Source organism: Meriones unguiculatus, chromosome 2, assembly GCF_030254825.1.
Source record: "Meriones unguiculatus strain TT.TT164.6M chromosome 2, Bangor_MerUng_6.1, whole genome shotgun sequence".
Taxonomy (NCBI): Eukaryota; Metazoa; Chordata; class Mammalia; order Rodentia; family Muridae; genus Meriones; species Meriones unguiculatus.
In genome coordinates, this window is record NC_083350.1 from 40456864 (window position 1) to 40479092 (window position 22229).

The following is a 22229-nucleotide window of genomic DNA, read 5'->3' on the forward strand; positions in this document are numbered from 1 at the left end:
TCTCTTTTACATTTTCCCTCTGTTAGGGTCTCTCAAATAATACAGGCTACTGTAGTCTGGGTGTTCTCTCTGCCTGAAGCCTCTGAGAGCTGGGATCGGTTTAGGTTATCTGATTGATTTTTTTAACCTATTTCTCACTTCCTTCTATTAGCTAGGACTGTCTAATCTCATCCTCATCCTCCTACCATTGCCCTTCTTTTATTTTCATTTCTCTCTACTAGTTTTTCTCTATCAGCATAATAATATTGACTACCCTAACTTTTTTTCCCTTTTCATCGGCAGCCTCACTCATATCTTAAAGTACATAGTAATATCCTTGTTCTCATATACCCCAAAATGTTTAGGGTTAAAGGGATTATGGTATATTAATTTATTTTTATTTGTTAATAGTTTTTTTAATGACTTTTATTACATTTATTTTTAACTTTTTTATTTATTACAATTTATTCACATTGTATTCCAGCTGTAGTCCCCTCCTTCATTCCCTCCCAAACCCACCATCCCTCCCTCATCTCCTCTCATGCCTCTTTCCCAGTCTACTAATAGGGGAGGTCCTCCTCCCCTTCCCTCTGACCCTAGCCTATCAGGTCTTACCAGGACTGGCTGTAATGTCCTCCTCTATGGCCGGTAAGGCTGTTCCTACCCAGGGGGAGGTGATCAAAGATCCAGGCACTGAGTTCATGTCAGAGACAGTCCCTGTTCTCCTTACTAGGGAGCCCACTTGGAGACTGAGCTGCCACAGGCTACATCCAAGCAGGGACTGTAAGTTATCTCCATATCTATTTATAATTTAATACCATAGACTAAGCACATTGGCCAAGGGTCTCTTTATTGAGATACCCTGGAGTCCAACAGAATTGATTCTTTAACCTAGTTCATACAACCTAGTCGTTTTCGAACATTAAAAATATTTGCAATAAAAATGAATGGTGATTAAGACAAATCCAAAAAATAATGTAATCTTAGATGTGCAGGTCAATCTCAGATGCATAAAAAAAAAGTAATGCGGCTTGTACATTACCTGTAGCGATGACTTCCACTGAGCATGGATGTTAGACCCCAAATAAGGGTTTGAGGGGAAAAAATTAAAATAACTAAAAGAAGGAATTTGTGTGTTGTTACTCTAAAGTGGTGGTTCTTAACCTTCTTAATGCTGTGACCCTTTAATACAGTTCCTTATGTTGTGATGACTCCCAATCCTACAATTATTTTTGTCACCACTTCATAACTGTAATTTTGCTATTGTTATGAATTGTTATGTGAATATCTGATATATGACCCCTGTGAAAGGTCATTTGACCTTCAAAGGGGGTCTTGAACCATAGATTGAGAACCAATGCTCTAAAGATATATACATGTTGGTAGAGATTTAAACATAAATAATGCATATGTAAATTGAAACGTTATATAATGCCCTACATATTTATATACATTTTATTTTAGTTTTATATGTTGATTTGAAACATAAATTGACAGTGACAAAGAGCTTTAAGGTGCTAGATACACTGAGTTGATCACTGCACTGTGGTTTCATGAATCAAACAGTAGTATATATTTTATAAATTTCTATGAAGATTATGTGTCAACCAAAATAAAATTTAAAAACCAATATAAATAAGTTAGGCCGCTATAAAATTTATACCCATAGGCTAAATCCAGCCCATACTCTGTTTTGACAAATGACATGTTTTGGTATCCAGTCCTGATGGATACTTCTGTAGAACATTCCCACACCTAGTGCTCAGGGAACATTGCAGAAGATGGAAAGATTTTAAGAATCTCGGAGCTTCCTGTGAGATTGTATCCTCTGGTAATGTCAGAAGCTATTCCCATAAAGTCTCACCAATATGATGGCCGAAACATGAACCAACAAAGAATGACATCAATGCCATATCAAAGAAATCAGGAAAAAGTCCCTGAGGTCTCAACCAATGCACAAATAACTATAGGCTACTAAGGAAAGGTGGGATTAGGTTATGTGGTCTTTCCAGGGAAGAGCATACCAATGGTTGTCCAGTGCCAAACAGGGAAGGACATTTGTAGGGAGGGAAGGAAAGGGGGATACACTATTATATTATAATAAAAATATTTTTTTAAAGAAGAGAAAAAGATTTTACTAGAATATTGCCATACTCATTTGTCCACATATTGACTCTGAGTATTTTCATACTTCAATGTCAGAGTTATGTAATTACATCAGAAAAAGAATGAACATCAAAATCTAGCCTGATTATTGTCTGGCTTGCTCTTTACAGAAAAATCTGCCAACTTCTATGAACTATAGATGAAGACTTTCTTTGGTATATAACCACAAATTTCCATGTGTTACATACATCTAATATTTTAGATATGTCATGTGAGTTTCTTTCAGATTAAATTATGACAGGGATATCAGAAACTGATACTAGGTATCTTGCTTTCAGATGGAGCCTTTACTGTCAAAATAAAGGCTACTGAACTGATACTGTAAACCCACCCAAAAGCTTATTGTGGGGGAGTTCACAGACCCTGGAGAGGAACTTAGTTCCTTGCACTGACAGAGTCGAGCTGCCTTATAAGTAGATGCAGCTAGGCCCATGGTCAATTCTCATCCTTAAGCAGAGAAGCCGCCTCGTCCCAGTAAATTGTTGTTAACTGCAGAGACTCGTACAGCACATGAATAAAGTCCTGAGAATAAGCAACAACTGGGTGTTCAGCCCTACACAAAAATGTTATGCCGTCCCTCCAACTCTCCATTGGTGTGCTGCCCTGCACTCACTGCTGATAAAGTCGAGGAAAGGCAGAATAGTTGCCTTCAGTTGTGTCCCCTGGGCTGACTCCGCCAGGTCCGGTGGAGAGGCGCTATCCGTGGTTTGCACAGGCAGCCCTGATTAAACTCCACGGGCCACAAAAACAAACCAAAGGTCAAGAATCTGGAAGAGACATGTAGCGGGAAGTGGTGAAGTTAATAAGAGTAGGAAGAAATAAGAGGACAGAATGAACATAATGCATTATGTCTAATTATGAATTGAAAGTTAATTTCAAAAGAAGTCAGACATCGTCATAATACGTAATACAATGCCTGAAATCTAAAAAATAGTAAATAAAAATATGACAGGAGATATTTGGCTGTTTTTTAGAAAGTAAAAGCTATGATAAAATATATAGAAAATTAAAGCTATAAAACCGTAATTTTTGCCCTGAGCAATTATGAATGAACATTTCCCCAGCAAAAGCTCTCTCTCTCTCTCTCTCTCTCTCTCCCTTTCTCTTTCACACACATAAACACACATACACATGCACATGAAATGGCACAAGCATGCACACACACATACACGCACAGACATACATATATAATAGCCTTAGAAGAGTCAGTAATACCACGTGATCTCGAAGATGCAATTATATGACAGTAGGCAATCCATCAATACTGCAATTCTATCGATTAACTGTTTCATAGAAATATAAGCCAAAACATATAAAAATCACTGGAATAAATTGTGTTTTCCATAAGTTAGAAAATGCCTAAAACAAACAAAGAAACAATGACATCAAAATGTTCTCTAACAGGCTTGAAATGAGTTGGGGACTGGATTTGGCATGTAATGAATGTAAATACCCAAGGAGGGAATTAATGAAATCCAAATAATGGCTTTTAAACATGCTGCATTGCTTAAAAGAAAATAGCCATTTAGAAAAATCTGGTGTTCCACTGAAAGCTATTCACTGAAAGAGAAAGAGAGTGAAATATAAGAAAAAAGAAATTAAAAAGAGAGAGTGGGGGGAAAGCCTAGTTTAGCTGTGAACCTTAGAATGTCAAATGGTTGGAGTAGAAAAAGGAGAATAACACAGGTTTGAAAGAAAAGAAGACGTTAAGAAATATACCATTTTGTAAAATACATCCCATAACCATGTTATCATCAGTCAGGGCTAGTTTATCTGCTTGTCAGAGGAAATATGAATGGTAGAGACAGCAAACATTTGTCATGGAAGTAGTAAATCTATGTGTTTATGTTTAAAAAAAACTATTTTATTTTTTTTATTTTTTTTTTATTTTTTATTTTATTTTTTTTTATCAGTTACATTTTATTAACTCTGTATCCCAGCCGTGTCCCGATCCCTCATTCCCTCCCAGTCCCTCCCTCCCTCCCTCCCTCATCTCCACCGTGCCCCTTTCCAAGTCCACTGATGGGGGGGACCTCCTCCCCATTCATCTGATCCTGAAAAAAAAAAACTATTTTAATACTACTTGAAATATGTCTGTTAATGTATGCTTCAGGCATCAAAACCCTTTAGGGGGTTTGTAGACATTGGAGGTTTAACTAAAATGTGAAAATAAGATTACTTGAAGTGCAAGATGAGTGAATATACAGGCAAATTATCTTGGGGAGAATTAATTTAACTATAGGCCAAATCTGTTTGAAAGGATAAGACAGGGGTATGGATATTGAAACTGATGGTTTAAAATAAAAATCTCCCCTAAAGGAGAAAGAACAGGCAGAATATATTTTAATGCATTATTTCCAAGAATAAAGAAGTTAATAAAGTTCTAAGGCATGCATTCATTAAAATGCATAATATAAAATTGTACTTATTCATAAGACTGCCAAGCTTAATACTGTTAATTTTAAGGTATAATTTATCAGGAAAATACTTATAAACAATATTTAAATTTATGTTGAAACATTTTAATTCTATGCCAATTGTCTCTGGGAGCCATGGAATTGAAATTTTAAAAGAAGAAACAGACAATATTTAGTGGATAAATAATCCAGTTAGTAGGGATTTAGGCAAATCTAACATAATTATGAAAATAATATTCTTTCTTATAAACCAAGAACATAAAGAAGCCTATCAGTCCAAAGGAGGAAACAATTTCTGTCCTGTCATTCGACCTCATTCTTATACTAAATGTTGCTCACTCACAGAATTATAAACATTTGCTTTGAGAATTTTACCTCTAAACTACTGGACCTTGAAAGTATCACTATTTCCTGATATAACCCTTGGTCATCTTCCTCATATCAAAGGCAGACAATATCTGTCTCCATCAGTTGTTCTTGTCATGAATATGGCAGAGCATAGCACTGGTGGGATACAGTTTTCAAAAGATGCTCTGTGTGCTCCAGAGAACACAGCATGAACAGGAAAGTTAGGGAAGGTTAGGAAATTAGACCCTGGAATATGAGTGAGCACATGAGTTTTTCTTGGTACTCGGCCATTGTTATGATTTCCATGTACTGGTTAGTTTTTGTTTTGTTTTCATCATCTTGACACAAACTAGAGTTATCTGAGAAGAGTGAACATCAATTGGGAAAACGCTTTCTGGCCAGCTGGAGGCTGGTGTGGCATTTTCTTGATTAATGATTGATGTGGGAGTACCCAGCCATTGCTGGCAGTGATACCCCTGGTCACAGACGTTTTAAGGAAGCAGGCTGAGAAGGCAAGGGGAAAAAGTCAGTAAGCAGCACTACTCCATGGCTTCTGGATCAGTTTCCGATTCTTTGATCCTTCCTTGAGTTTCTGTCATGACTATTTGAGGATGGACTGTGATAGGAAAATGTAAGCCAGATCAACCCTTTCTTTCCCAAGTTGCTGTTGGTCATGGTGTTTTATCACAGCACAGAAACCTTAACTAAGCCACCTTGCACATCAGTGCTAACTGCACAAGTTAACCAAATTAAAAAAAAAAAAGATTAATATACCATTTGATCCTATCCCAGACATAGGAGAGAAGAGGGACGCATGAACAAGAAGAAGTATCTCCCCCCGCTCCCCGGGTAATCTGTGATGGCAATACTGCGTGAATTTTTTGAAAGATGATGACAAACAAGTTCAAATCACTAAAGAATGAAAACTACAAATTTAATGACACCCAAAAAACTTCCCATGTCATTCATCATATAAATGGGAAAAAAAAAAGATCTTAAAATTCATATGGAAACATAAAAGATCCTGAAATGCCAATTTGGTCCTGAGAAAAAAGAATATCAGAAAGGCATTACCATTTTCTTTCTTTCTTTCTTTTTTCAATCTCAAGCTATGTTATAACCAAGCCACGGTGTGACTGAATGAAAATGACCCCCATAGGATTACCTGATACTTGGATATCAGTTGGTGGAACTGTTTGGGAGGGATCATGAGTTGTGGTGTGGTTAGAGGAGGTGTGTCATCTGTGGTGAGCTTTAAGGCCTCAAGAGACTCCTGCCATTCTCAGTGGTTTCTCTGCCTCCTGTTTGTGAACTGGGCTATGCATTTTCAGCCACTGCTTCAGTGCCATGCCTTCCTGCCTGCCTCCTGCCATGCTCCCCTCTATGACGGTGATGGATTCTTACCTTTCTGCAACTCTAAGCCTCAAATAACTCTTTTTTTTCTGTAAGTTATCTTAGTCATAGTGTCATATCACAGCGATAGAAAAGTAACTAAGGTGTATAGTAGTCAAAACACTATGGTACTGGATTTAAAATAGTCTAATTTTAGAGGACTAGGGTAGAACCCATACTAAGTCCACACAATTATGGTGGTTGGTTATTTTTTTGTTGCTATAATAAACACTGTGTTCAAAAGCAACTTATAGAACAAAGAGGTTATTATGATTCCTGAGGGATCCATAATGTTGAAGAAGTCATGGAAACAGGTGACCAGAGCATGAAATTGGATCATATTTTGTCACACCAGGAACAGAAAGAAAGTTAACTAGAAGCAGGGCAAGGTTATAAATTCAAAGTCTGCCTTCAATGACATCGTCCAGCAAGGTCCCATGTCCTAACAGATCCACAACCTCCCCAAATATCACCATCAACTGGGAACCAAGCGTTCAATTACCCAAATTTGCAGGAGACATTTCTCATTCAAACCGCTGCATACAACCACCAGATATTTGACAAAGACACCAAAAATACATATAGAGGAACAAACATCATCTCTTCTTCAACAAATCATATTTTAAAAGTGGATGTATATGTAGAAAAATGAAACTAGATCTCTATCTGTTACTCTGCACACACACACACACCCAAAATCAGCTTCAAATAGGGCAAAGATCAAAAATCAAAGATCCCAATGTAAAACCTAAAACTGCCTGTAGAGAAAGTACAGACAGTGCTAGAGAGTATAATTACAGGTAAGGACTTTCTAAACAAGACTTGAAACAAGATTGACAATTGGGACCTCAGGATACTCAAGTTTCTGTACAGCAAAGGAAGCACTCAATGGAGTGGAGAGGCAGCACATGAATGAAACAGAGACTTCCTTACAAAGCACACACCCAACAGAGGATCAGTATCTAAACCACACAAAGCATGAAACAACAGCAAAAAAACACCAAGGAAGCAACCCAGTCGCAAAATGGGCTATAGATCTCAATAGAGAATTCTTTCAAAAAGTTCAAATGGTATATAACTGCTTTGTAAAAGTGTTCAACAACATCACAGGAAAATGCAAATTAAAAGTACCCTGAGATTCCATTTCTTCCTAGGCATAATGACAATTAATAATGATGATGATGATGACAATGACAACAATAAACAAGAAAAGACAACAAATGCTGATGAGGATGTAGGGAACGAAAAACTCTTATTTTCCTTTGATTAGAGTGTAAACGTGTACAGCCAGTATGGAAATCAGTGTACACATTCCTCCAGAAGCTAGAACTAGATCTACCATATGACTGAGGTCTTTCATTCCTGGGTACATTCAAAGGACTCCCTCCATATACTGTTATAAGAGGTAGCTGCTCATTCATGTTTATTGAGACTGTGTTTACAGTTACTAGGAAATAGAATTATTAGATGTCCATCAACTGATAAAACGATAATGAAAATTATGTATATATATATATATATATATACGTGTGTGTGTGTGTGTGTGTGTGTGTGTGTGTGTAGAAAAACGGAGTCATTGAGAAAGAAGATGAGGAAGGGAACAGAGCAAAGGGGACATACATGAGGGATACCAAGGACAAACTGGCACAAGGGAAGCAGGGACAGGGAGATGAGGGGCAGATTCAGGCAGGGAGAGAATCAAACCAAATTTACATATGTGTAAAAATCTCCAAGGAAAACCCATTACTATGTAGGCTAATCATTCGAATTATATTCTGGTTAACATTATTTTTTAAAACGATAGTGGTTACATGCAGTAATCGTCAGCGAGAAGGAGCTACACAGTACTGGCCCAGGGTTACATACAATGTTCAAGCTACCACCACGCAGAGGTTGGGAAGTCAAAGTCACAAGAATACATGCAGGAGATTTGCTGTGAGATCCTGTCTCCTAGCCTTACCAGAAGCTACACCCATAAAGTCTCATCAACATGACTGACCAAGCGTGAGCCAAATAAGGGTGACACCAAAGATCATGACAAACTGAATGGAGAAATGCCCATGAGGCCTCACCACTACACAAAGAACTATAGGCAACTGAGGAAAGGTGATCCTTCCTTGGGAGGGAGTTATTTTGAGAGATCAGGGGTAAACAGTGAGCATATGGTCAGATTTCCTTCAAGAGCTAGGAGCAAGTATATTCTAGAAGAGTTGGAAAAGCTTGCAGGTAACTGTTGTGGAAGAGCTCACCCATTAGTTGTCTAGTGACAAACAGTTACTAGACACATACAAGTGCCATACAAACTGAACAGGTTATACTTAGGAATAGATAATGTGTACATATGTATGCATGCAATAATGAATAGGGTTTTTTGTTTTTTTATTTTTAGAAAAAAAGAGGTCATGAATTTGAAGGAGATAGGGGAGGCATATATGGCAGAGCTCTGGAGGGAGAAAGTGAAGGGATAAATCTTGTAATAAGATTATAATTTCAAAAATAAAGTAAGTTTGTAATGATTATGAGGTATTTCAGCACTTTGATCATGGTGACTTTTATAAAATTTTGGCACTGGTAAACAAGAACTACTACCACAGAATGAAACATATCATGGCTGACTTCATACTTCAAAGTGTTATTGGCATTTAGTAGGGAAATGTTAGCCACAAGTAGAGACTGGTTTCTTCTTCTTCTTGCCAATCACTTGAAGTATGTGTGTGTGTTTGAATATGCATATTTTACTTTTTTATTTCTAGGAAATACATACATTTACTATTTTGAGAAACAAGGTATATCTGTTTTTATTTCTTTTTATACATTTTGGATGGAAACAAACAAGGAGGAAAGGAACAACCTTATCTCGTACTAATGTTTTGTTGGATATGACAAATTTACTTCTTGAATCTTCAACAGGCTTTGTCACAAGTAAAATAAGATTGACTCCATTTTCAGTGTGATTTATCTTTTAACAGATGGGGTAAAAAGGTGATTCTCTGACTGACCACTACCTTTTTACTTGGACATGTGTTTACATTTCACAGCCAAATAACTCTTGAAAGGATCATGAGCTATGCCTTCTACTTATCTGAACTTCACTTGAAAAGGGAGAGATTGTATGTTTAATTTCTCTACAGAAAACCCTATGATATATTGAAATAGTGAGACCTAATAAAGAAAACCGTTTGATGGGGATACAAAAATTGTCAGATAAACGTCAATTTGTGATTTTATGAACATTTGATCTGTCCAGAAAATGTGTGCTGATTGAGACAGCTTTGACAGATAAAAAATATCTCCCCGAATATCCCTTTCACGAGAAAGATACTTCATTAATATTTATATTTCTCTCGACAGTGCAGTAGCTGGAAGCATAGGTTGGGTAAATGTAGCCTGAATTTGGCAAGCATACATAGTCACGGGTTAGCTTTTGTCTAAGAACCCAATTTCTGTGGCTGAATAGGGGCCTGAGTCTGTGTGTGAAATTGCTGGATTGCAGGTATGCTAATCACTAATTTCAAGACAGAAAAATCCATGACCCTTAATTTAAAGCCATGGGGACATAATCAGTGAACTCATGATAGAAAAAGAGCAAGGAATGGCTGTGGTTCCCATCTGATCTCATATACTTGTGCAAAAACATACTTACATATGTGCTTTTTGACTTCATCATTTTTATTCTGCTGTCAGCCTGTGAGGAGTCACTAAAAATATATCTGGTCAATAAAGAGCAAGTAAAACTGGAGGGGTTGCTATAGGAACACACAATGTGATATACAGAAGAACCAGTCTAATTTATAGTGTTTCCATGTTGCATTTCCATTGTAGTTAAGTTCAGCTTCAGAAGACATTCTTCAAGAAAGAGGCTGCTTGAAATTCGGGAGCTTCTTCCAAAGGGAATTTTATATACTAACTTTAAAAATAATAAATCCTGAATCTGAGCAGAACTACAAGCAGAAAACTGATCTTTCTTCTATTTATGCCATTATATTTCCAATGCATTGTGACCCAAATCATTTTTACACAGTGAAAGAGCCAGGTCTGCATTTTAATAGTGATGAAAGCAGGAACAAGTAGGCACACCGACTTAGCTGGTGCTCAGAGCCTCCCATCCATTTTGATAGGCAGCATCTATATTCTAGGCCCAGAGCCTCCTCATACTTAATTCTGTTGAAATGCCAAGCTCAGGAACTGCGCTTTTCACAAATCTTGTTCTTTCCAAAGGTGACAGACCCTGCTGCCTTGTTTCTGGCCTCCACTTGATAACTCCAGGGTCAGCGCTGGAGGTCTGTCAGATAGACATAGCCAAAATCATTTCAAATCCTCCAGGCCTGTGACAGAAAGACTGGGTCACCGTACCCACAGCCCTGTGGAATTCTTCTAGAGGGGAGGGGGCGCTTTGTGATTATAATTGAGGGAATGGTCAGCTCAACCCCACAGTACTTGCGTCTGCTCATTCTCGCGTGTCCGACTCCTAAACTCGGTTAATTTACCTTCTCCCACCCCCACACCCAAACTGCTTTGGCAGGAGCAGTTTCTAATCCAGTGATCAAAAAGCTCCGTAGATGGAGATAGCTCAGGTAACAAGATCGTTTTAAAAATCAGGTAAATGGCATGGCTTCCTTCTAAAAGGAAGTCAGGGACAGAGATTCAATGCTCACTCTTTCATCTAAAATAAAAAAAAGACTTTGTGATTGACAGGCGGAACTGTGGTTAACCTCAGTCGCTGCTTCACCTGCTCTGGTTCCAGAGAGTAGCTCTTACCTGTGTTAGATGGTGGAACTCTGGAGGTTGACAAGGAAAGAGGCAAATGAAGACAAGAACTAAAAAGATAAAAGTTGCAGCGAATGTTTTCAAACTGGAAAGTGACATCTGAGAAAAAGCAGTGGTCAGTATGTATACACATTGTACATTTGATTATGAAACATCAGTCATTATCTCACAGAGAGTAAAGCATTCAGTTCTGTATTAACTTTTTCTACCAACGGCTGTTTAAATGATGGAACAGTTTTAGTCATGAGTGTGTGTGTGTGTGTGTATTCTGGATAAACACAAAGCAACTTCTATATTTTATGATCTTAACTAAACACCAAGGCAGCTAAGAAAGTTTGTGTCAAATAGTCAGTTCCTGCTCTGTCCCAGCATCTAACATATAATATTGACTGCTTTTTAATAAAACTGTCCATAGAATTCTGGACTACATTTTAAAACTTATCTAGGGACTTCTAAAGCAAAAAGCTTATCAAAAAACTCAAATTGACAAATAATGGTATTTACCAAAAAGCAAAGATCTGAAGTCAAAAGCACTCCTTTCTCCTATCACATAAAAAAAAATCATCTTTTATTTAAAAAGGCAACAAAGTATACCATCCAGAAAACAGTCCTAGTACTTACAAGATTTCATTTTAAGCTGAATAATCTTTTAGTCTCAAATTGATGTCAAGGCAAATTGGGGGAAGGGCTGAGCAAAGCATTTGAGCCTTCAAAGGCAAATGGAACCCTTTATAAATGATACCTTTCATCTCTGGAGCTATGAGGTGGGGGCATTGCTGAGGGCTTAGTCTGAAAATGAATCTGCAGCCCTCTAAGTAATTGCTGAAGCGTTAACTCAGAGACTTGGATGCTGAGCTTTCCACTGTAAGCTTCCTATGCTGAATCTGTGGATCTCAAACTGAACAGTCTTTCATGCCCGGTGAAGGGTACATGCTACATGCATGTCTACTGCCTGTTGCCAGAGAGAGAAAAACTATCTGATTTCACAATTAATTAATTGCATATCTAATCGTTTCCTAGTTGGGATTTCTTGCTGAGAGGATTTCTGTGGAGGTCACTGCAGTTCCTTGTAGAGAGGGTGGCATTTCGAATCCTTTAAGCTTTGATGTGTTTTTTCCTGCTCTCCCTGAGAACAGGAAGACAGTTCAGACTGAACTGATATAGTCTCGATGCATTTCCTTTCCTCTTACCTGCCTGCATTAACAACACATTTAAAGTCAGAAGAGTGGGATGGTTCAGGGGTGAGTGTATGCACCCCATGGGCAGCGGGCCTCCAGAATGAGAAGAGAGAGTGGTTGCAAAAGCAAACCCAAAGTTTCCATCTGATCAGTCACGCTTGCTCAGGGAAATGTCAGTGACTTAAAGTACTGTACATTTGCCCACTGAGTCCATTTCATAGTGAAGCCTGGGGCAAGAAGAAAAGGAACCCTAGATGCTCTAATACGGCAAGTTCCTCCCCTACCGAATGTACTGACCAAAGCAAAGTGAAATCCCTAAGGTCTAAAATAACTAATTTGCCTCAGCAACTTTTTAACTTAATACCATGAACTGATTTGAATATTGAAAAAAAAAACTTATCTCATTAATTTCTAACATTAAGCCATATCTCCGGTAGTGTAGATCCTTTGAAATTAGTCTTATCTACATAGTAATGAGAAAACTGGAGGAAAAAATTTGAAACTTTCGCATCCTTCTTGTTATTTTTCTACTCTCAGCCAGAAGGTGACTTATGCAGTCTTAGGCTTTTAAAAATAATGAATTTTCCACCCAAATTGAAAAACTTGCTTTGCAGATGCAGTTTATTCTGATAGGAGCATGGTAAGTCCCAATGTGCAAACTACTATGGGAGATGTTTCGGCTTTGCCAGTGTGTTTTTGCTTAATTGTTTTGATTCTAAAAAGAAAAGTTTAGACATTTTAGCATACAGTCTGGAATAAAATGCTTAGAATATTTATTTTTCTTTTGCATTTGCTTGTAAATGCTTTGGTCCAGTCAAAGACCATACAAATAAAGATAACAGAGCATACAACAGGATATAGCCTGGGAGTCCACCATCTTCTCACCAAAAGAAGTGATGCAACTTCTGCAGAGCTGAATCGCCAAGCTCTTTAACATGGGCCACATCTAAAGTCATGTTAACTACATGGAGATTAGAAACATGATTAGAAAGATCAGCCACCCTTGCCTCAGATTACTAAGTCTTGGGAAATTGTTACCATACCTTTGTAGTAATAAGAACAGGAGATGGACAATGAACAGGCGGTTCAGGTCAAGAAGCAAAGCAACATCTCCAGGAATGCTCTAGCTCCTCAGACCAACAGTGCTGGGAAGGAAGCCTGGTTTCCTGCTGCCACTAGCACCTTTGTCTGGAAGCTGGTTGTGAGGGTGTAACAGAAGTACCAGTCCAGACATTAATCACTTCTGGTGAAAGTGTGGATCTGGATCCCTCGATTTTCATGGTGAAATGGACTACATATACCTCCTAATTTCAGGCACCTCCTAAATGATGTTAGGGATCAAAGGAGGGAACGTTATATTGAGCCTCATTAAAAGAAAACGATTTGGTGCTCATCAAAAGAATGAAATGTGCCTGCGGCCTTGGGTAGACTGACAAATCAAGCTACCTAATACATAAGAGTTAAACTAGCTAAGGGTGTAGTTGTCCTGGCCAAAAGACTACCTCTCTAGGAAGATTCATTCACGTTAAGCCATGCTAAAGAAAGGGTGGAAAGAATAATTACTGTTTAATGAGATGATGTACTTTCCCTTCCATAACTGCCATCACTGCAATAGTAGGGAGCTACCTTGAGGTTTTGTGTCCTCTGGTCTTTTTTCTGAGTTCTGACACAGGAAGGCCAGTTTTCCCTGTTTTTTTTTTTCCCCTCTTTCCTTCAGGAATTGGCCAGAGCCAAAGAATGGTTACTTCTGTACTTTGGATTGTATGTTTGGTTTGGTTTGAGTTGGGTTTGGTTTTACTTTCTAAAGCTATTTCCCTTTTCTGTGTGGCTACTTGCCAAATTTCTGTGCCTAACTCAAAAATGCATGTTTTCTCTCTTCCTCTTCTCCATCTCTCTCCTATATGCAGCTGCTGAAAATTACAGCTAGCCTGCTCTATAGTTTTTCTCTTAAACTCTAAGAAAACTGTCCTGTGCTTCTGAATCTATTCTTAAATTATTTTATTATCTAGACTAAGAACTGAGAGAGGACCCTAATTTCCCTGCTAACAATAAGTACCAAAGATAAATAGCTTAAGTTCTAAAACGTGCTTTTGAATTTGCTATGATAGCCAGTTCTTATAACATTCTGAATACATAAATGAGCTACGCTGCACTTGGCTTCCTTTGCTGGTCTAAACACAAGATCATAAGAGAAAAACTCATTTGTCTTGACCCAAGGACATAGTGACAAACAATTACAGAGCTAGTGGTCCATTAGCATTATCTTGGAAGAGTAACAAAATCTGGACTACAAAGGAGAAACAACAGGGTTCACCCAACACTTTCAGCAGGGGCTTTTGTGGTAACTGACCTGTTAGATGAGACACTGTTGGTTGTGAGACAGATGGTTTCTGTCCTTGTTTGGGCTCTTCCACTGGCAGTTTGCTCCCTCAAAGCAGGAACAGTATAATATGTTAATAACATGTCTGAGCCCCCCTTTCGACAACTGTTAATAAACATATTAGAGCGGGTGCCTAGCTCTGACATTTAGTGTTGACACAACAGAAATATAAAGTCGTTTACTTAGAATATGATTTGTATTTATTAAGGTTTCATCAGATAAATCTGATATCATCAAATATCATACAACCAGCATCTACCTCAAGCAGCCCCATCTTAATGGGAACCAAACTTCTGGAGTGGATTGATTAATTCCTGTGTGCCTGAATTTTGGGATTGAATGGCAGAGACAAATTTTGTGACATAATAGGTAGCTAAAATGAATAAAGGCGAAGGTAGAAAATATGTGTGCTGTTCTCATTGATCAACTTTAGTCTATTCCTTTCATGCATTACCACGTGCCAATGTCTCCCATGCCCTCTACAGACCAGTCAGGCTACCCGAATAAGGGGGCTTGACCGCCATTTCTAGTACTTAACAAGGTCTGTTTTTTTTTTTACTGATGTTTCTCTTTTTCATCATTTTCCCATCCTGTTCCATTGTTACATGCTACCGCACTACCATTCTTTGAAGTCTTTATTGTTAAAGATTGAAAGTTTTCAATCTAATATTTAATGGATAGTGTTTACCTTAACAGAGAGAAAGAAAGAAAAAGGAAAGAAAGAAAGATAGAAAGAAAAGAAGGAAGGAAGGAAGGAAGGAAGGAAGGAAGGAAGGAAGGAAGGAAGGAAGAATAAAAAACTACTATCTGATTTCAGAAATCATTTAAGGCATTTTATCTCACGAGGAAACACAGACTAGAAACATGAAATATGTTTTCAGTTGAGAGAAAATGTAAAGCAGTGAAATATTAAGGGTAATAAAACATGGCATAGAACCAGGATGATGAATACAGAACATTTATGCAGTAAAATCCAAGGCACACAACAGAGAGCTCAAATCTGTCACCGCGTCGGGATCAGTCAGCAGGGGCAGAACAGCGTGAGTAGGTGTGTAATTTACTGTGTTTGCGAGATAAAGATATACCAATCGCTCTAGCAAAGCATAGGGAACTTTTGTTCACTAGAGCCTTTGAGAAGGAGTCTCTGTTAAACTGCAAACACGTGACTGAATGCTTCCAGTAAATACACCACACAGAGCCTCACAGGACTATTTCCGATGGAGTCCTGCAGGATAAACTGGTGAGATACTGCAAAGATAAAGTATTAAAAATAAACAGTCTGGGGAGGTTGATAAAATGTGGTAAACAGGTTCAGACCAATAAGATGTTTACATTATTGAGAATGTATTAGCATATACATCTCGAAAGTTGCGTGGTGGACGAGCATCCTTTCTGAAGCACAGGAGGATGACCATTCAGAGAGGGACAATGTGTTGCCGAGCTGCTCACCAATGGACAAAACTGGTATTGTTAAATGAGAACAATAGGTCCTATGTTAAAACGACTGAGTGCAAACTGCTAAGCCTGTGCACGCTCTGAAGAGACATGGCGAGAGGTTGTGCCAAAGCAGACGGTCTTCCTGTGGATACCGCACACAGCAGGCCTAGAGACACAAGCAACTTCTTCGCCACAGACAGAATTACAGTTCAAATATGTCACTTTAAAGCCACAGACACCAAGCCATTGGCCTCATTCCACTAAATAATAAATCAAATTTCTAGAAAGCATCTCTTTTAAACAGAGGGAAAACTAACTTACAATTATGCCTTAGAAAGATTTAGAAAAATACATTGCAAGCTGCATTCTTCAGCAATAACTGGACGAGACTGCCCGCGGTAAGCAGCATTATTATTTATAAACCAATTTAAATGGAGGCTGGATTGAAAAGCAAGCAGAACATCTAAGTTTGGGAAGAGCTGATATGCTTTCTTCTTTAATCTTTATTCTTCTATCCTGGTATTAACCACATGGCACCTTTCCATCTGCACATAAGAAAATATTCAGCCTTCAATATGTTAACATGTTTTAGCTGGAGGAGAGGGCAGAAGGGAGGGCTTTGGTAATAATTTTGTTTTTCATGTTACCCAGAAATCTTCCAAACTGGTTCTTAGTTTTCCTTTTCCCCATTATATCCCCTCACTACTGAGTGTTCTGCATATGCTAAATTTTGAAAAATATTTACTGAGCAATAAGCTCTTGTGAAGTAAGACATTCTTGATTCATCACAAGAAAATATTTATTATAGAACATGCCTTTCTAAAGAAGTAATATAACTTTTTAATCTCTTACCAAAAATGTATATACTTAAAAAGCAAACAAAAATAAAATCTTTAAAATGGAGAATAAGAGAGAATCAGGAGGGGAAGAGGAAAGAAGGGAGAGAACAAGAGAAGTATAGTTTTCAGTCAGAAATTGTGATTAGCTCAGGTTCTAGTGCATCTCCATTGTCTCCCTTTTAGTCATCATTCCAGACCATTTGAGTGTAAGAAATATAGAAATTAAGGTCTCAAAGATGGAGCAGTGAAACAAACATGGTTGACCAGTTTCTATCTAATGTCAAAGGACAATGACACATTAGTAAAAGCCAAAAACATTTATAACACCTGTTGCTTTAATGCAGTCAACAGAATACCTCTAAGGGGAACCTATGCTGTTAGAAAAATGCTTGCCTGGAAAATTTGTAAGTAAGCAAGCAATGCATTTGAGAAGAAGTAGTTGTTAATCTATGAAGCCTCTAAATTAGGATGAAAAAACTACCCGGAGAGTAAGCTTGTCTACATTCTGGATCCATACACAAGAACCATGTAAAAACAAAAACAAAACGATAACAACAACAGCTCTGCTGAAATCATCAGCAGACCTCTCAGCATAATCGGAGCCTCACAATCGACATGACGGGCTTGCTTTCTGTTTTTGTTGTTTCACTTGTTCATTTAATTTGCAGATAGCCTGTGGGGTTATCTATTGGCTCTAATGTAAATTCTGATAGGGCAGCACTGAGATTCATTCAACTTGAGCTGAGAGACAGAGGGCTCTGGTGGTATTAGTTACATGAGGGTCTCCTACAAGACACCCCAAGCACTGTGAGTTCTCCTGTAGTAATTATGCGAAGTTAAACACTGTCTACTGGCATCATTTATTTGTACCTTTTGTGCTCCTAAAAACTATAACAAACTCTGGCAGGTACTTAGAATGCAAAAGTGAATTAACTGAAGTCACTGCTCATACTTGAGGCTTGGCCGGTGATACAGATAGCAGGGTAGTAACAGGGACCGGGTCCCCTGAAGACAGAACTCAGGCTCAAAGGCAGGAAGGAATACTATGATTCTTTCTTTAGGAAAGCCTCAGTTAGGTCTTAAATATGGACAAAAGGAATCTGGCACATTTGAATCGCGGAAGGCAACATAAGGCATTTAAGAACGTGACCTGTGGGTCAGTGATGTGACAAGAAGCTGGTCTGTCACAGAACTCAAGAGTTGGGGTACTGCACCATGGAATATAAGGAAATTTGAAGAACAAGTCATACCAGTGAGCTATCAGTAGAAATACAGCAAGAAAAACAGGTGGAAAGGCAAACCATATTTTAGTCAGAAAAGTATGACTTGTGTAAACAAACACTCTTTCACTTAGGAATTTTGTTCAAAAAGAAAGAGAAAGACAGAGAGGGAGAGACAGAGATGGAGATTCAGACAAACAGACAGAAAGACACAGAGAGAGAGAGAGAGAGACTCGTTAAGCTGGTAGATTTTATTGTTGCAGCTTGCAATTACACCAGAAAAACATGATCCTCTGTGTATTATGACAGAATCATAAAGTACATGCATAAGTCTGGTTCTTTCTCATTTGTGTTACTTTCTTGTAAAATAAATGAGTGCGGTTAAAACAAATAGTGAATGGTCAGCTTTTTGCCCAGGCCTCTCAGATCTGTTTGTTGGGGTGTCAATAGGCAGCAGGATCTCATTAGAGTGTTTTCATGGAGTAACAGGGTCACACCTGGGAAATATTAAATGCTTTTCTAGTCACTGAAGAACTACAGTCTACTGAAATGTTCTAGCAGCAGTATTTCAAGGTTTCCTGGGTTAGATGACCTTCTAAAAACTTCTATTCCTGCCTCTAATGGTTCTGTTATAGTTCCCCCATGTCCTATATTATAATCTCACTCTTTATGTCTTCTCACCATTTCTCTCGCAATTTGAACTAAAAATGTTTTCAAGTGAAGATAACTTTCTGTACAAGCATCATTTCTAAAGGAAATTATGTAGAGAAACCGGGATCAGAGAAGTGTCAGGTATGCATGGGAGAGCTTTTCCTTTCTGTAGACACCTTTCACTCATGAATAACCTCATCACAGAAACAAATCAGCATAATTTATATCACTTGTTTGTGTCCACTAGGTGTGAAGAAAGTAGTACCCCACAGGAAATTTAATGGTCTTTAGGTTTGCGTTTTCAGTTTATTTAACCCTCATGGTGTGTAGAACTACAAAGTCATATTATTGAACTTGTGAATATGGTCATGGGCCGAAGTTCTAGAAAGTTTACTATCAGGAAACTGTGACCTTGTGCTTTCTGAGTGAAGGCAATGTCTGTGCCAAACTTGACTAGTTAATTAAAACACTTGCCCGTTGCTGAGAGACTGCCTCCAGATCTCTAGTTTCCTGTGCCAGACGTACAATCTTCTGTATGACCTGGCCAGTCACTTTGCCACACACATTTTATTTCATTTGTCTTTGAAAGCGACCTTTGGCTTGCAATCACTGGCATTCTCTTCATGCTTTATTTCATTTTCTTTTACCAGCGAGCATTTCAGAATGTTTGTCATGAAAAGAGCTACATAAATATTAATGTATTGATGGTATTATGGCTTCTCAAACCTATATTTCATTTCATGGATTTTAAGAGCTACAAAATTTACTGACTGTACAGAAAATACAGGTATAATGGACTTACTGAAATGCCCCAAATGCGATAAAACATATGAATTATTAATCCCAAGAAAGTAAGAACCTGTTTAAAGCCAAATTTTTGGAACCAATCTTGATTTTTTTTTTACCCAACAGATATAAAGTTTAGGATGACAAATAAGATGTATCCTTCATTCTTTAAAACTCATGCACATCCCAACAAAGTCCCTTGTTGATCAAGAATCAAAGATGAGCTGTATGTGTTAGTAAAATAAAACATATCCAAGTTAAAAGTTTGCTGTAAAAAACAAAATCTCTCCTAAGGAACTTGCCTTACAGCCCAAAGGGGATGAGAACAATTGCTTACCCTATAATAGACTGTGTCTGAGGAGCAAAGAGCAAAGTTTAGTGAGGAAAAAAAAGTCTTTCTATTTTGTTTAGTTTCTTTTGGGGGCTGAGTGGGGGAGAGGGTGAGGAATGCTTCAATTTATCCCTTTTAAGGAAGATTCCCTACTGTACAAGTGTCAGGTTTGAGCACAGGATTTTATCCATTATCCAGGTGACAACTGACTTAGTGCTTGACCATTGTGTAGGCAGTTAAGGCCAAAATCGAAGCGAATGAAAGGGGCTAAGCTGGCTTTTCGTTCAGCGGGTGTTTGACAGTGTTTGAAAAATCCTGACAATAGGCGCTATATTGCACTGGGAAGCATAAGGGACACATGACCAATATTTTAGGCTTCTGGTCTTACTTAACTTAAAATACTACTCAGGAAAATGAAGCATGTATCCAAATGTACATCTAGAAAGTGGAAAGCAAGTATCAGGTAGACAGAGAAAAATGTGATCTGAGTTGGAAATGGAGTCAACAGCTGTTTAGTGTGGACTAATCATTTGTCAGAATGATTGCCATGCATTAGTCCAAAAGCTGGACAATTACTAAGCAAGACAAGACAGAAGATGAAGAAATAGTGAGAGGTACATGATATGTCTAACTGCCCAGGCTTCCTTAAACAGAGTGCTAATAATCCTTTGTTTTTTCATCCCATATAAACAGTAAATATTTCATGGAGCCATAGCACACTAATATTCCAGTAGTAGCTCCCACTCCGCTACATGTACATAGTAATAACTTTAACAGAAGGATAACTATAAGTATCATCTGTGCTGCTCAAATAGCATAGATTTTATTTTCCCATGAAGGATATAACCAACGCTATTATTTGAGTAATTTTTAAAAATTCTTCTCTAGCTGATAAATTAAAACAATTTCACAAATTTATAAATTTAGTTTATGTTACAAAAAGGATAGTTTGTAAATAAAAAGACTTTAATCTAAATTTTCTAAAACCTTTCATCAAACTGTATGCCTCTGTTATGGTAAAGAAATATGTTGACCTATTTTTCTGACTTTCCCTTAAAACGGAATGTCATTTCCCCCCCTCAATGTTAGTTTTAAAAGAAAAAATGATAAATACACGATGAAGTAGCTGGTTTGATTTCTTTCATTGTCCACTGGTTCTGAAAATCATTTTTTCAAAAGCATCTAAATAAAATGTCCTTTAAATAAAGTGTATTATGCCTTTGGCTCAGTCAGGTAAATTCTTCAGATTTCCACTTTGAAAAGCAAAAGCATTAGACCTAGACACCCAAAGCATTGTAGTGTTGATGTTTAGGAACCAGCACCAATTAAGACCTGCTTTTCCCTGGCTTATTTCTAATCTCTTCCCACAAAAATGAGTAGAAAAGTGATGGAAGCGGACCAAGTGGAGGGTATCAAAAACAAAACACCATCATTAGTGTTGTGAAAAAGGAGGTAAACTGAGACAGAAAAGTTAAAATGTGTAAAGGTAAAGTAGAAGAAAATTTGACAGAAATTAGCAAGGATCACTAAAAAAATCATCAAAAGTAGTAGGAGAAATAAATCTCACACAACTTACAAAACATATCCTTGTTTGAATTTCAAACATTTGAGTTCTAGAGTTATTTTTTGGGGGGGTTGTTTGTTTGTTTTTGTTTTTGTTTTTGTTTTGTTTTGTTTTGTTTTCAGAGAGAAAAAGAGAATGGGACATTGAAAGAGGGGACAGTTCCAGGTCTTTGAGACCACCATAGCCAGAAGAGTGTTGAGCTGCGGTAGACAAAGTTGTGTTTGTTTCAACACAACTCGGTGTTGATCCAAACTTTGAGAAGTTTATTTTAGGCATATTTAAGCACATCAAAATTTGGAGGAAAAAAGTTTCCTGGTGATAATGAACTCAATTTCATCCTCATAAGAGAACTTAAGATATGATTACCTGAAAAGTCTCTGTAAAGCACAAATAACATCTTCCACAAATATTAGTTCTATGGGCTAACTAAGAATACAGGCTCAAGATAGGGATATGAGTGATAGGGGTGAGGGTCCCATGATAGTACAAATTGCCTTATAGATAGTACAAAGGTCACCAGGCAATTAACCGTGTCCGCTGCTAGCCTTCTGGGTAGAGAAAAAGTTATGCATGTTTGCATTTGAAGAGACAACCATGTGTGTTGACCGTCCCATTGCATAGTGCTTATCTTTGTGTTTCCTATAGGGCAGAAAGGTTGTAAGACCCAGAGGACTGGGTTCTTGCCATGAGACTGTGTCTGCTAGGAACATCAGAATCTACACCCACAGTCTCGCCAACACGACGGTGCAAATGTGAGCTGAACAAGGATGATGT